The 14923-nt window shown below is 35.7% G+C and overlaps 1 long non-coding RNA gene and 1 pseudogene across 2 annotated transcripts; both read left to right on the top strand.

The window, feature by feature from the left end:
- The first annotated feature begins 202 nt into the window (after positions 1-202).
- Positions 203-5566, top strand: LOC136818277 (follistatin-A-like; annotated as a pseudogene). The gene is made up of 8 exons (XR_010848225.1): positions 203-513; positions 879-1195; positions 1366-1587; positions 2125-2343; positions 3216-3356; positions 3830-3928; positions 4652-4768; positions 5463-5566. The product of XR_010848225.1 is annotated as a follistatin-A-like (transcript).
- A 6448-nt stretch (positions 5567-12014) lies between these two features.
- LOC136818228 (uncharacterized) lies at positions 12015-13899 on the top strand. Its single transcript, XR_010848216.1, has 3 exons — positions 12015-12210; positions 13040-13121; positions 13778-13899. It is a non-coding gene; the product is annotated as an uncharacterized lncRNA (long non-coding RNA).
- Positions 13900-14923: the final 1024 nt, after the last annotated feature.

Below are 14923 nucleotides of genomic sequence, written 5' to 3'. Positions count from 1 at the left end.
ATGACATTAAAATGATTGATTCCATAATAACTTCCTTGTTATAGATCTTAGAAACGAGGTTAAAACACATTTGGTGTGCAATTAAAAATTGATAGATGGCCTCGTTTTCATATTGCAGTTTCGATGAATATCTAACCCACGCAAATTGAGCGAAATGATAAAGGTATAAATAGGAGGAGATAGAGAGCATATACATCAATTTGTAGAGGTGTGTCGGTCGATATTGGTGCATAAATTTTCCAATCTATTGCAGCCTAGTTTTATCAAGGAGACAGCAGTTCAATATGCATAAACTATTTTTGCTCAGTTTGGGCTTGCTTTGTGTCTTGCAGTTGTCACTTGCAAAACACTGTACCAAAAGTTGTAGATACGTTAATTGTGGCAAAGGAAAACATTGTGTTGTAGATAAGAAGAAATGTACAACTGCTTGTGTTTGTAGTATCACGTGTGCCAATGTGTTTTGTGCATATGGAAATTGTCAACATAACCCAAAGACCTGTGAAACTAAGTGTGGTAAGTTTTTTAGTTCAACTTCTTGAATTCATTTATCCATATTTGGCCCTTGTGATTTTTCCGCGCTTTATTCGCGTTCTCTCGTACAAAAAAACCAGCTACAATCTACTTTCGAATAAGCCAAAGAAATTTAACTCCGGATTTTGTTATATTTAATCCTTAGTTTAATCTCTCGTTACACTTCTGTCAATACAAAATAAACAAATCGAGTGAAGAAGTGATCGAGTCGAGCCGGTTGGTTATGCAGAACAAAAGTATATGTTTTTATCGAATATTAGACGTTATAAAAAAATGTGAATCCCTTTCTCATTCAGTATCCCAATTGAATCATCCCATAAATGAAACAATCAATCTCTTTCTTACAGTTTGTCCAACAATCTGCACCAAAGAATACAAGCCAGTATGTGGATCTGATGGTAAAACCTATGGAAACGCCTGCGAATTGAATGTAGCAAGCTGTAAAAGCCAGGAAAGCGGTGGTAAACCCATCTCCAAGAAAAGTGATGGCAAATGTCCTTGCCAGAATCTTTGTCCAACAACTCTGTGTGGACCTCGAAGAAAATGCGTCTGGAACCAGAAGACTTGCAAATCCTCATGTCATGTAGAAAAAGCTGTCGTGGAGTACGATGCAAGAATAAGGCTAGATGCTTCCAAGATAAGAAAACTTGCAGAAGATTCTGCAGTACGTATCTCTAATTTGAAAAAAAATACCATAAACAGTAGGTCAAAACGTTAAGGGTTATAGACTATATTAAAACTCCAAGGAACTCTTTTACATACTTAGAGTACTTTAAAATCCAATGCTCACACAAACATATACAACAATTAATAATGAATTTTGGTTCTTTTAAGGATGTTCGAGAGCTTGTCCAAAAATTTACAGACCAGTGTGTGGATCAAACGGTGTAACCTACGCCAACCAATGTCTCCTCAATTACGCCACTTGCCAAAGCAAAGGAAAGATCACCAAGAAGAGAAACGGAAGATGTCCGTGCAAAAAGACTTGCCGCAATGTCCGATGTGCAAATGGTGCCCGGTGCTTTCACAATCCACGAACCTGCAAAACTAAATGCGGTAAGGTTCTAATCAAAACTTTCCCTCGATTTCATGGAAATAGTTGGCTTAGTTTTTTGGGAACATACGTATAACGAAATGATTTCAGCTTGTTGAAAGCACATCGGCCTGTTTCAGAAAATGCCCGTACATGGGGATGGAGGATATATATTGTCCGGGGGGTAGCGAAAAATCATCAAAATTTGCCTTTGTCCGGGGTGTAAATTTGCTCTGTCCGGGGGGTCAACTGATGCTTGTCCGGCGGTAAAACCCGTTATCCGGGGAGCCAAAAGTCACTTTTTCCTGGGGGTAAATCACTGAAAATCCTCCACCCGCATATTCAATTTTTTTCTGGAAAAGTCTATTTTGACCCGGTGATATTTAGACAGTAAATATGAAGATTGTCATTATGGAAAGTCGGTCATATGATTCAATTTTTCAGATATTATTCCAAGCTTTTAAGTAACCAACATCTAGAACAAAAAGACTTTCCTTGGCGTATGGCTTTCTATTGGGCATTTGCAAGCATTTTTATGAATTCTGTTCATTCCCCTACAGCGTGTTCAAAAGCTTGTCCCAAGATCTTGAAGCCAGTTTGCGGTACCGATGGAGTGACTTATGACAATGATTGCTTATTGAGATATGCCACGTGTAAGAGCAAAGGAAAAATCCAGAAAAAGAAAGATGGCAAATGTTGTTCAGTTGATTGCACCACAGCTAAATGTTCCAAAGGCGCCAGATGTTTCCATGATCCTTTAAAATGTGTCACCAAATGCGGTGAGTAATATTATAAAGAAGCTGTTCTTAGAAACGTTCATCTAACGTTAAATTGAGGTTTTTTCGATGTTATGTCTTTTCAGATGACTATTCAAAATAACAGTAACCCACTTGGCACACAACGTTGTTTCAACGTTCATCTAACGTTATATGAACATTAGATAAACGTTAAAACAACATTGTGTGTCAGCTGGGAAGATGGGAAGACTTGCTCAAAAATGCCCATTGTGAGTGAAAGAAAATACGATAGCAGCAGTAAATGAAATTCAGCCTTTTCATGAAGAATATTTATTGCGTTGTTATTTATACCCTGTTTTTTAGTTATACCCTGGTACCATCCTTGAATTTGTATAGGGACTTTTAACCCTCTTTGAATAGACTAGTAAACCACGTCGTTGTATTTCGCTGCTTAAACTTGCAATAGGATCTATTTTTCTATATGTTCACTGTCTTTCCAAACCACTCTCCCGCGGCAGTTTCTATTTTTTATAAAAACTCTTTATAAGCACTATTCCCGCGTTCCTGTGTCCAAGGAAAGACACACGCTTGCTAGGCTATATAGGCTAGGCTAAGACAACCGACCTTTAATTGTAATTTCTTATACACGTTTTTTTTTATAAGAACGTCAAAAATTTTCGAAGCCTTCGGATGTTCTTAGTTTTTTGGATTTGAAGCCTAAAAATGTTCTTAAAATGTTCTTATTTTCAGCATTTTTTGAGCATTTTGATGTAATTTCTTAAGAAAATGCATGTTTTTAAGTCCCCAAAGCCTTAGAATGTTCTTAGAATGTTCTTAAATTTTTGGGCCTCGAAGCCTTATGTTCTTATATAGTTTGTTCTTATAAAAAAAAAACGTGTATTTTATCTTTACAGTTTGCTCAAAAGCTTGTCCAAAAATCTTGAAACCAGTTTGCGGTACAGATGGAGTGACTTATGACAATGAATGCTTATTGAATTATCAATTCTGCAAAACTAAAGGAAAAGTTGATAAGAAAAGTGATGGAAAATGCCCAGGTAAAATTCATTAATTGAATAAATTATTATTCTTTCGTAAAACGTTTTCGCAAAATTTGTGTGTAAGCAAACCATTTCACTCTTATTTAAAAAACAAAACCTTTAAATACACGCTTTTTTTTTTATAAGAATGGTGTAAATCCATTTCATCATGGATATTCTTAACTTTTTTGGGAAAATCATCCTAAAATATTCTTACAGCATTCTTATTATTTGGGGGTAATTGGCAATTTATAATTTAAAATGCTCTAAAAATGACATTCTTAGCTTGAGTAGCAAAATTCCATGATGGTGATATTCTTAGCATATTCTTAATTTTTTAGCAATTTTCATCATGGACATTCTTATAAAGTGTATTCTTATAAAAAAAAAAGCGTGTAAACGTTGAAACTTTGTTGTCTGCCAGCTGGGTTAAAATTACAGCCGCAGAGGTAACGTAACTAATTCAAACTGATATTTCCTTCCTTTTTCAGTTTGTCCGTATCACAACCCGTGTTCCCGAATCCGATGCCGTTACGGGTACAGATGTGTACCAAATTTCTCAAGATGTGCTTACTCATGCCAACCTAAAGGTAAGTTCTATTAACAAAACACTGGTCAATCTCGTCGTACCCAGAGCTATTTGTACCACTTGGTTTATTTTACTGATGGGCGTGATAAATCGCGCAGATAGTGCTATCAAAATCATAAGAAAGACAACAAAGGGAATGGGTTCTAGTTTGAGCACTGGTGCATTCAATTTCTTTCAACAAAGATGGTCGGGAAAAATACCATAAATAATTATAATTTCCATATTTTGATATTGGAGTCGCTCAAAAAGCCATAACAAATTTGACCCAAACTGGGCTAGCAAACATAATAATGGGTGGAATCTTTAAAGTCCCTTCAGTTAACAATGCCTCATAAACCTAACTTCACTTTAAAATTTCCATAATTCGAGCAAAATTACATTTTCAGGTGCGTGTTCGAGTTATGGAAACTCGACTGTTCCTTTTATATTTTAAATGCACGCATATAGTTCAAAAGCCTCCATCCCAGGTCAAATCTAACAATATATACATCTTTTTGACCGCAGTCGCGCGGTCAGGCGCATGCCACTTTTATCCCACTAAACTCGATCCAATCCTTTTTTGACACATTTTTCTATTGTCTATAGGTGCGAAAAAAGGACTGGGACGGTTTTAGTGGGATAAAGCGGACAAAAAATACCCGCGCGGCAATTGGCGGCTACGGTTGAAAAGGTGTATGAAAAACGAGATCATATCTCATAACCCTACTCCCGCCTTTCCTTTTAGTTTGCCCAAACAGACAATGTGTCCAAGCTGCTTGTGATGCAAAACCTTGTAAAAAAGGTCAACGGTGTATTGAGATATGCAAGAACTCATGTGTACACGCCTGCGAAATCAGCAGATGTGAGTTATTCTTTAACCTTTCTCTCTATGAGGGAACTACTTTTTGAGATATACTCTTCTCAGTCTTAACATAGTTCTTATAAAAGACACTGATCTGGAAGCCTATTGTTATAAATTTTTGTTAACTTTTTCCTTTGTTGATAACGATTATAAAAGTCGATTTGTTCAGTTTTTGATCACGTTCCCAAATACTGTACTACTACTCTTGGGATTGGTTGAAAAGTTAATCACATGATAAAAAAGTGAGCAAAACAGAATAATTTCTCAACGCAAGTTCAAGTTTGAAACAATAGAAAGAAACAAAAGGCTTCCAGACCGGTGTTTTTTTTATACGGACTATGGTCTCAGCCGCGTCCTTCAGTAAAAATATTCGTTTGAGTTAGCAACGACGACTTTCGATTTGACTGATAAAGAGTTTGTTTTTATTACTACTATCGTCTTTTTTTACCTTGAAAGCCCTAGGCATCTAAGAAGTTTAATATTCTGATAGTTGAGTCGATATTTTACGCAAATAGCCCTAACACTTTTAGAACATTCTTCAATTGTTTTCACGGGGTCACGAAAAGCTGGCTCGGTCATCTATGAGCTGAACGGAACATTGGAAGGAGCGGGAATTCTAATTCTTTTTTGTAGTTATAACGGCTCAGACAACTCGGCTGTCGCTCCTTCTATATATATATATTTTTTCATTTAGATACTTACGGCGGTTGATGAAAACATTTTGATGGATTGAAACTAATTCCCTGATTGTGTAAACTAACTCAAATCTTTTGCTGTGGATCATGCAGAAGATGAAAATCAGTATTTGGAAAATTTATTTTCAACTTTTTTAACCATTTTTATACTTTTTATTACTTCTTCGAACATTTTAAAATTCTGAAATAGATGATGTCAATTTAATGAATATCTTTGTTTATTTGTCATTCTTTAAGTTGTTAAGGCAAAAAAACCGGAAGGTACGGAAACATGCTACCGGTACTTTCTCTACCCAATCGGCCCTGGGCATGATTGTGAAAGCTACACGCTTTTTTTATAAGAATGAATATTCATGATGAAATTGGCCAAAAAATTAAGAATATGCCAAGAATATCATCATCATGTAATTTGGCAGCTGAAGCTAAGAATATCATTTCTAGAGCATTCTCAATCATAAATTACCAATTACCCCCAAGTAAGGCTCACTACTTTTTATGCTTTAGATGCTTGTATTAAATGTTAAATCTAGTCTGAATCAAGATCCTAACCTAAAAGTCCCTAAAAATGCTGTAAAAATATTTCAGGATGATTTTCACGAAAAAATTAATATAAATAAATCCATCATAAAATGAAAAAACACCATTCTTATAAAAAAAGAAGCGTGTACTTCACAAAATCTTCAAAAACAAGGTCTCTTTTCTGGCGAACTTTTAAAAGACTAGTCCAAAATAGGAGCCTTCTCTCGAACCTTAGCGGCACACCCTCGTCGTTTGACAAAGGCAGTAGCCTTGAATGTTAATGTATATATATTCTTTAAAGTCAAAAAAATTTCTACAAATCCGTACTATCTTTAAAGCTAATGGAGTTCGACCCTCCATTTCTTGTAATTTTCCTGCCAGAAGAGGTCATTTTTGATGGAGTCGTGGATTTTTGTGTTGGTGTTGGCCTCGTTGTTCAGTTTTTGCATAACGTCGTCTTTCTTTTTATTAAGTTCATTCACTTTATTTCTTAGGTTCTTCGTTATCTCACGCAGTTTGAACATAACAATGATCGTTAATGTTGAACGGTAAAAAAGAATGAATGCGGCTATATTTTGATTTTTTCCATCGTTATAGGATGTCACGAATAGTTGTAGTTGATACAAAGGTAGCGGTGTGCACTCGTAACGAACTGATCTTTTACATTTTTGCATCCTAATCGATCCAGGTCTTGGCAGCATGCAAGCTCGAGGTGATGAGGCTGCTTCGAAAGGCTGATCTTTATCCATTTTGATGTAATTTTCATGAATTTTGATGTTTTTATTTGTTTTCAGCCATTTTTTCGAAGAGAGGTGCAAAAGCATCTTATCTAGTTACATAGGTTTGGGACAAACTAGCAAAAAATTGAATAGCTTGAATAACTTTCTACTGCCCTCCTATTTGTAATCTTAATTTGTACGATTTGTAAGAGAGTTGAAAGATTGATCGAGTGATCTAATAAGTACGGTGGAGTCTCCAGAACTCGAACCACACGGGGGACAAAAAGTTATCCGAGTTAAGGAAATTTCGAGTTATGGAGTAAGGTTTATAAGGCATAGTTATAGCTGAATGGACCATATAACTCGTTTGAGTTAAGGAGATATTCGAGTTATAGAAGTTCAAGTTAAAGGAGACTTCACTTTATCAATCATCGCATGACTTTGAGTGCAAAATATATTTTACAAAATATATTTCATCTGTAATATTTTAATACCAGAAAAAATAATCTGGAACGAATAAAACGAATAAAACAAGACGACTTAAAGTCGAAAATTTCGCATAATATTAGAACATCAACGACGAAGACGCGTGAAACGTGACTCCGGCAGCATTATGGATTTTGAATGAAGCGTTACACAAAATATACACATTGTATTGTACACACAGGTCGTAGATACCCTATTTTCTTATGAAAAATCTTAATCCATTAAAAACAAAAAGGTTCTTTAAAAAATGCGACTAAAAAATTCCTTTTTATAAGCGTAAAAAAGATCTTTATATTCAGAATAAATCAGAGAACTGCAATATACTTGAGAAAAAAATTTCCAAATTTTTTGAAAATAAAGAAGAAAAAATGAGCTTTTCATTCTTTGATGCCAGAAACTTCATTTTGTGCTTTGATAATAAGTCACTTGTGATTTCACTTGCGCAAAGTTTATGTCAACTTCTTTCTATAAACAGTAGAATATTTCTAAAATTGAGAAAACAGCTACATTAGTCAGAAAAATCTGTTGTATACAATCTTTCTGATATGAATGATGGTGCACCACCATCAAAATCATTGGGCTTTTCCAGAACAAATTTGAATATTGCAGAATATTTTGGAGGGGAGGGGGGTTTGAGGATTTAACATTTTTTGGAAATTTACCCTGTGACTTTTGACCCATAGACAGTAGGTCTAACCCCCCGGACAGCAGGTCTAACCTTCAGACAAGCATCAGTTGACTCCATGGACAATCAAGAGGCCACTAAAGGCAAAAAGCAGTTGTGTAGTTGAGCTCTAGCTTCTGAACTAGAAAATGGCAGGGTAAAAACTAGCCAACTTTAAAGAAATAATACTCTTTGAGATTTTCCAAAATCTCAACGCAATAATCCATATAAAAATATATTAAGAAAAGCTCGTAACTTAAGGATACAGACTTCGGTCAAGATAGAATATGGGGATTTATTTACCACCCCCTGTCACTCAAATTTTCCCACCAGATACAAATTGACTAAACCTCACTGAAAGTGATGCAATTATTTTCAATCTTCAATTATTTTCCAATGCTATAATAGAGACCTTTAATATTAATTATTTCTAGGTTGACAGTAAATATTTCATAAAATCATAAAATAAATGTTTACACACCAGTGAAAGCAGTAAATGCTAAAAACAGTGAAAGAATCAATATTATACGTAATCGATTAATGGCCCTTCTAGCAAATCACAACAATGACTCCTTTTACTGGTCTAACTGCATCCCATTAAAACAAACCCACCCCAATCTCTTGCCAGTTATCCCTTAAAATAGATATAGGGGAAAGATTCCAGAGTGCGGAAAAGGGAATCTCATACAAAACAACGGTACCACTAGAGTTTTTAATGATTCAAAATGAAAATCCTGATTAGCAAAAGGGTATCAAGATCGGTGAAGTTTGATTGAAGCTCAATTAGTTTGATTTATTACTGTCAACTGCTCTAACTTGGGACTATCTGACAAAACATGGAACGGCAATACGGCCACCATTTCACCGAACATCCAAAGTCATTTGATTTGAGTTAAGGAACGGCGTATTTAAAAATACATGATTTCTCTTTCGATTTTACAGTAAGTGAAAATACAGACCAGATATGCAACAGTCCCATGTTTCGACCAATCGTCCCAAGTTAGAGCAGTTGACGGTACCTTGTTGCCCATTCTTTTTACACTTTGACGGCTTATTAGCAGACACCCACGCTGAAACCTTAAAGAGCAGGCCAATATCTATCACCCCATCGGCCAGGCGATGTCAATCGAACTGTTCGATTACCGAACCATGTGTTCGATTGAGCTGTTCCGCTAGCAATAACTGGAACCATTTGAGCTACAAAAACAACCAAAAACACTGATCGAACTTAATCGAACTGCGATATAATCAAACATCAAACTGAAGATTTTCCGGTAAAGTTCAATTACTGTTCGATCAGGTTCCATAAATCTAACACCTATTGTTGGATTTCGTTTGATGAAATTTGATGGTTCGATTACCAAAATTGGTTTGATAGAGTTAGGTTGACATCATCGCCTGGCGCTGGCATCGGGGAGGAAAAGCTGGAACTTTTTCTTAATCCAAACTCATCGAACAACAATCAAACTTCATCAGATAAAAAACTGTCATCAAACTTACATCACAATTGGTTAACATTAAACACATAACTATCTGGTGAAAAAAGGAAAAAAATATCATACCTGTGCTGTTTGTAGTTTTTTGAAGAAGAGGGTTTATGTCCAGACGATCTCAATCGAACGGAATCGACGATCGAACCAGTCGAACCAAATCGAACGCAATCGAACATCAAAATTCTGGGTAATATTCGATTGATTCGATTGTTGTTCGACTGGTTCGATCATCGATTCCGTTCGATTGAGATCGTCTGGCTTTATTCTTGTAGCTTCCCAACATCCAAGCTCTCAAACATCACAAGCCGAATGAAATTACTTTCGATTTCCCGTAGAAATTATGCGATGAACAATCCGGGGGTCAATGAATCGACGATCGAACGCAATCGAACATCAATCTGAAAATTGCGGTAATATTCGATTGAGATTCGATTGCGTTCGACAATCGAATTTCAATCGGTCGATTGCGTTCGATTTGGTTCGACTGGTTCGATCGTCGATTCCGTTCGATTGAGATCGTCTGGTTATGTTGTTGTGTAAAATTAACTCTTTCTGTAGTACTACTTTACTGAGCATTATCAATTTATTGGTGCATTCACTAACTACACAAACATAAAATACTTAGTAGTAAACGAATAATAAACCTCTTCAAATACTCTACAAAAGACCATAAAACATAAGAAAACATGATAAAAAGTTATACAGCAGCAGCCATTAAAAAGTTCTCATGATGAAGATGAATGTTTACAAGGCTTGGTTACACGTCTTGCACTAGAGTATTTTAACTATCAAGAAAAGCGCTGTTTTTTATCTTTGTGAGTGAGTCCACCTTTATAATATTGGCCGTAGTACGCCCGCAGCCAAACGCCCACGCCATAATTTGCGCCCAAAAAATTTTCTCGCCACACAGAAAGACTATCGTAATACTTTCGCTATATAAAACGACAAGACGACTTGAAGTCGAAAATTTCGCCTAAAGTTAAAACTGCACGGGAAAAAAAAGAAGTAGAGATGGAAGCTAATCTGAAATCTACTTTACATCGAGCCTTGATGAAACAATTTTATAAGAACAACGAGGCTCAAAATCGCTAAAAAAATTAACCAACTTAAGAACAATGGTTGTTTAATTCTTAAGAACCACCGTATTTCAAGAGTTATTGATTTGATTCTTATGAAGTTACTCCTGTCTCCCGAATAGATGGGGGGTCCGAATAAGCAGGGGTGTAGGAAAATTTCAACAACAAAAAAGAAACTTTAGCAAATAAACACGTAAAATAAGAACCAATACTAACAAAAAGGAAAATTTTAACAAGTTTAAGGTCTATCTACACTGTAATAAAATATTGAATTATTCGAATTTAATCAGCGGGGGGGGGGGGGGTCTTAATAAGAACGGGGGGATGGATTTTTTTCTTTTAACAATTAGCGGGGGGGGGTCTATTCGGGAGACAAGAGTAATGCTTATAAGAAAAATAAATATGCTCATATTGTGCACCATCCCTTGTTTACTTTGTAAGAACTAATTCCCGAAGGGTATATCACCATCTATCAAGAGTTATTGATTTGATTCTCATAAAGTATATGCTTGTAACAAAAATAAATATGCTTATATTACGCGCCATCCCTTGTTTACTTTGTAAGAACTAATTCCCGAAGAGTATATCACCATCTATCAAGAGTTATTGATTTGATTCTTATAAAGTATATGCTTATAAGAAAATAAAGGAAAAATCCAAACTGTGAAGCTAAAGACACAAAGATATATGACGTAATCCGCGAAAATCGTCCGTGGTTATATGAGCGTGTAATTTGTAAATTAATTTTAGTGAGTTCGTCCACCGTATCCAGTACTTTCGTTTTCTAATTTTTTTCCTCACTGCCGCAGAATGCTGATTGTAATACCATAGAATTATTATCAGATAGAATAAATTTTTTCCTCGCCGCCGCAGAATGCTGATTGTAATTACCATAGAATTATTATCAGATAGAATTAAATGAATTCATGCTTTTTTCCTCAATATGAAGCGTGTCTGTAAGGGGTCCCTTAGTTGCAATGGGAATTAATTTGCACGTGTGCAATGATAATGTCATTTCTTTGTTCTTATCGTATTTTAATTACATATTCTCATGCTTGATTGGATTCTTTTGAATTCTCAAAAAATTATGCACATAATTTGATTGTTTTTAACTGGAAATTTCGGGCACTTCGGTCCCCTCAATGCAAATAAGAATTACATATTTGAAATCAGGTTATTTTATAGATTCACCAGTGTTGAAAACTATTTAAAAACGCACTTCTAAGAACAGAAATTCGGGTGTCAAGTTTTCACCTAAATTAGTTATTCTTTCTGTATAGACTAAAATTGATTTTTTAATTTTAGGAGTTAAAATCGATGGAATCACTAAATTTCAGCTCCTAAAATTCCAGATTGTAAGCTAAAATAGATTTGGAAATATCAATCGTTTTCCAAAACTAAAAAATAACGTGCAAACATACCCTTATAAAGAGATTTCTATCTACCATCAGATTTTGAGAAACTGTTTTTACGACCAATAATCACTTTTAACAAAGGGACTCTGAATAGATGATGAAGTAGCCAAAGTGAGATATTATTCTATCTGATAACAGTTCACTGGTAATACTTTCGCTAAGGCGAAATTGATAAAATAATTATCTGAAGCACTATATAACATCAAAAATTCTAACGTCAAGCCACCAACCATATAAATATATATGACGTCAAATAGTTTTTGGAAAGGAACTGTGAATTCTTTCCAACTTTTCGTGAGAGAGGGAAGCAAACAATGGCGTTGAGTTCTCTGATGAGAAAATGAGCACCTGTGAACGGAAGGTACCTCAAGATAGGTGAGTAATCTCGGGTACCTAATAGCCGAGGGAGGGGGCCGCTAATTAATTTTTTAGAAAACTTTCCACCCAGGACATTCTTATTCCAAACCGCTTATTGATTTTTGGGAAATTTTTTTGAAAGTTCCCTCTTTTGCCCTAATTCTACTGCATTAGCTTCTTTTTCGAAGATTTTCCAACCAGGACATTTTCATTCCAACCCCCGGCTTATTAAGTTTTGAGATTTTTTCCAAACCCTCCGCTTATTCCAACCCCCCGGCTATTAGGTATCCGAGAGTAGACATATCAAGCGTTAGGGATAATTTTGATAGTTCGAGGCTATCGAAGCCAAAAATTGTTAGAATATAGGGCTTTTTGAGTTTGCTACCTCTTAGCGAAATCACGAAATCTTAGTTTTTCCCAATATAACGGGTGTTGAGGAGCAGACCCGAAATCCTTAGAAAGGATGTTAATTTGGACCATGTTCAGACGTTACGGTTCCGTTTCATCGCTCCAAAACGAAACGGTTCCGAAACAAGCGTGAACGTCAAAATTCAATACGTCAAAAGAAGACGTTACAAAGCAAAACAGATCGAAACGGTTTCACTCCTCTATTTTCATCAGAACGGAACTGCTCCGTTTTCTTGTTCCGAAACGTTCCGAAACTAATGGGAACACTCTCGATCCGTAACGAAAATCACACCGGAGCGAAACGGAACCGTAACGTCTGAACATGGTCTTAGACCCACCACAAAGACAATGAAGGAATAAAATCTACCAATGTCCATGGAAGATGTAGAGCAAAATTGGAAGAATTTCTTTTTTAAAACATACAAATTTTTTCCTACAGGTACCACATAGCATATCAAATTTTCTATTTACTTGGATGCACGACGCTGTTGCCATGGAATTTCTTCATCACCGCCAACGCAGTAAGTCATCTATTTGAAATCCTCTCTTTTCTGATATTCGCTATCTTGTATTGTACTGTGTAGAGAACTTCTAATTTTAATGGGGGGTACTAATCTCGCGGTCTTCTGGTCAGTTGAAATATATATGTGTCATAAAAAACACAACTTGTGATTCTCTGTCTGACTGATAACTTTAAAACCTTTTGATATAGAAAATGAAATTGGCATAGTCAGAGGGTTTAACTTTCTCCAAAATCAAAAATCTTTAAAGCAACCTCAATAATTTTACCCTATTTCGATAACCTCATCATAGAAAGTAAATCTTGAGTTATTTCAAGTAGGCAACAGCTTTTCACCTTTAACAGTGTATAACGATGAAAGAAAATTTGTTTTTTTTGGGTTGGTAGGGTCAGCAAAAATGCAAAGTATTCATTTTTACTGAAATATGCTGACGTCAGCAATTGTTTTTTCTTTATCAAAACGCTTCGAAAAAAAACTTATGGCAAAGGATGGAACCTTGACAGCCTACTATGATAACACAGTGCTAGGTCATATTCGTTTTATTGAAATTGTGGAACAAAGCTGGGTCAGAGGCTTTAATATCAAGGCTCAATAACAGCACCTATAAATACAAATTCGTAGATCAATGACATCATATACTGCTCTCTTTCTTTTAGTACTTTTCAGCCAAGTTGAAGAACAAGCCAAACTTGGAGAGTACTTTTCAGAATTATTTTTCCGTTGGTTCAATGGGACCCAACATGTTCATAATGATCCTTAACGTCTTCCTCTTTCACAAGTAAGAAATTTTGAGTTTATCGGATTTCATTTAGCGTACACAGAGAGAAAGCTTCTTTTTTTTTTTGACCTCATCGAATTTCCCGAATTATAGAGAATAGCTTCGTTCGTTCTCATTCTACGAGAGATTTCGAACGAAAAAAATGAGCAACGCTCTGATTATAGGGCTCGTCATTTTAAAGCGATTTCAATCAATTCGACAATAGTTTTCTCAAGTAAGAAATCGATACTCTTAATCGATGAATGCATCCACCTTATCGGCAGAGTGAGTCGCTTGAAATATGCTGTCTTAAATCAAACAAGGTAATTCTGCAACGGAAGACAAAGATTTACCAAAAATCGGAAAAAATATTCTATCATTAATATCCCAAACATTCCTTTCTTTAGATGTTCTCGTTTTGTGCGGATGGTGGTTTCAATCTTTATGTTGTTGATCTCCTTCACCATCACTGCCTCCTTCGTTCTCGTTAACACGTCCACTTGTAAGTACCAATTATTAGGTATTACCACAATCGGAGGCTCCTTTTTCGATAGCTGTCTACCCGAAGGTAGGGGAGGGCGATTTCAATACCACTTTTGTAGTAAGAATATCTAAGGGTTGATACCGTTTGCCCTGATAGCTCAACTTGGAATAATAATCATGAAATGCCTTCATTCCCAATATGTACTAGTTATCGCATGACTTCGAGTGCAATACGAGAAATATTTTACGAGTTCCGAGATTTTTCCGTAATATCTTTCCGAGCCTTTAGGCGAGGAAAAATATCGGTAAAATCTCGGAACGAGTAAAATATCGAGTATTGCACGAGAAGTCATGTGATAACTAATTTATTGTCGACTCAAAAAAATTGTCCTGATATAAATTTATTTTTGTTTTTGTTTTAAAACTTACTTCCGCCTTGCTTCTTTCTTCTGTGTAGTTTCGAATGTTTTTATTCGAAAATCTAATTCGAACGTTAGATTCGAACAATAAAACATTCGATATGTTCCCGCCGAAAATATTCACACAAAAACAAAACAGAGAA

This window comes from Clytia hemisphaerica, unplaced genomic scaffold, assembly GCF_902728285.1.
Source record: "Clytia hemisphaerica strain Z4C2 unplaced genomic scaffold, Clytia hemisphaerica genome assembly, whole genome shotgun sequence".
NCBI lineage: Eukaryota > Metazoa > Cnidaria > Hydrozoa > Leptothecata > Clytiidae > Clytia > Clytia hemisphaerica.
Note: the sequence above shows the minus strand (reverse complement) of the source record. Positions and strands in the feature narration are given on the sequence as shown.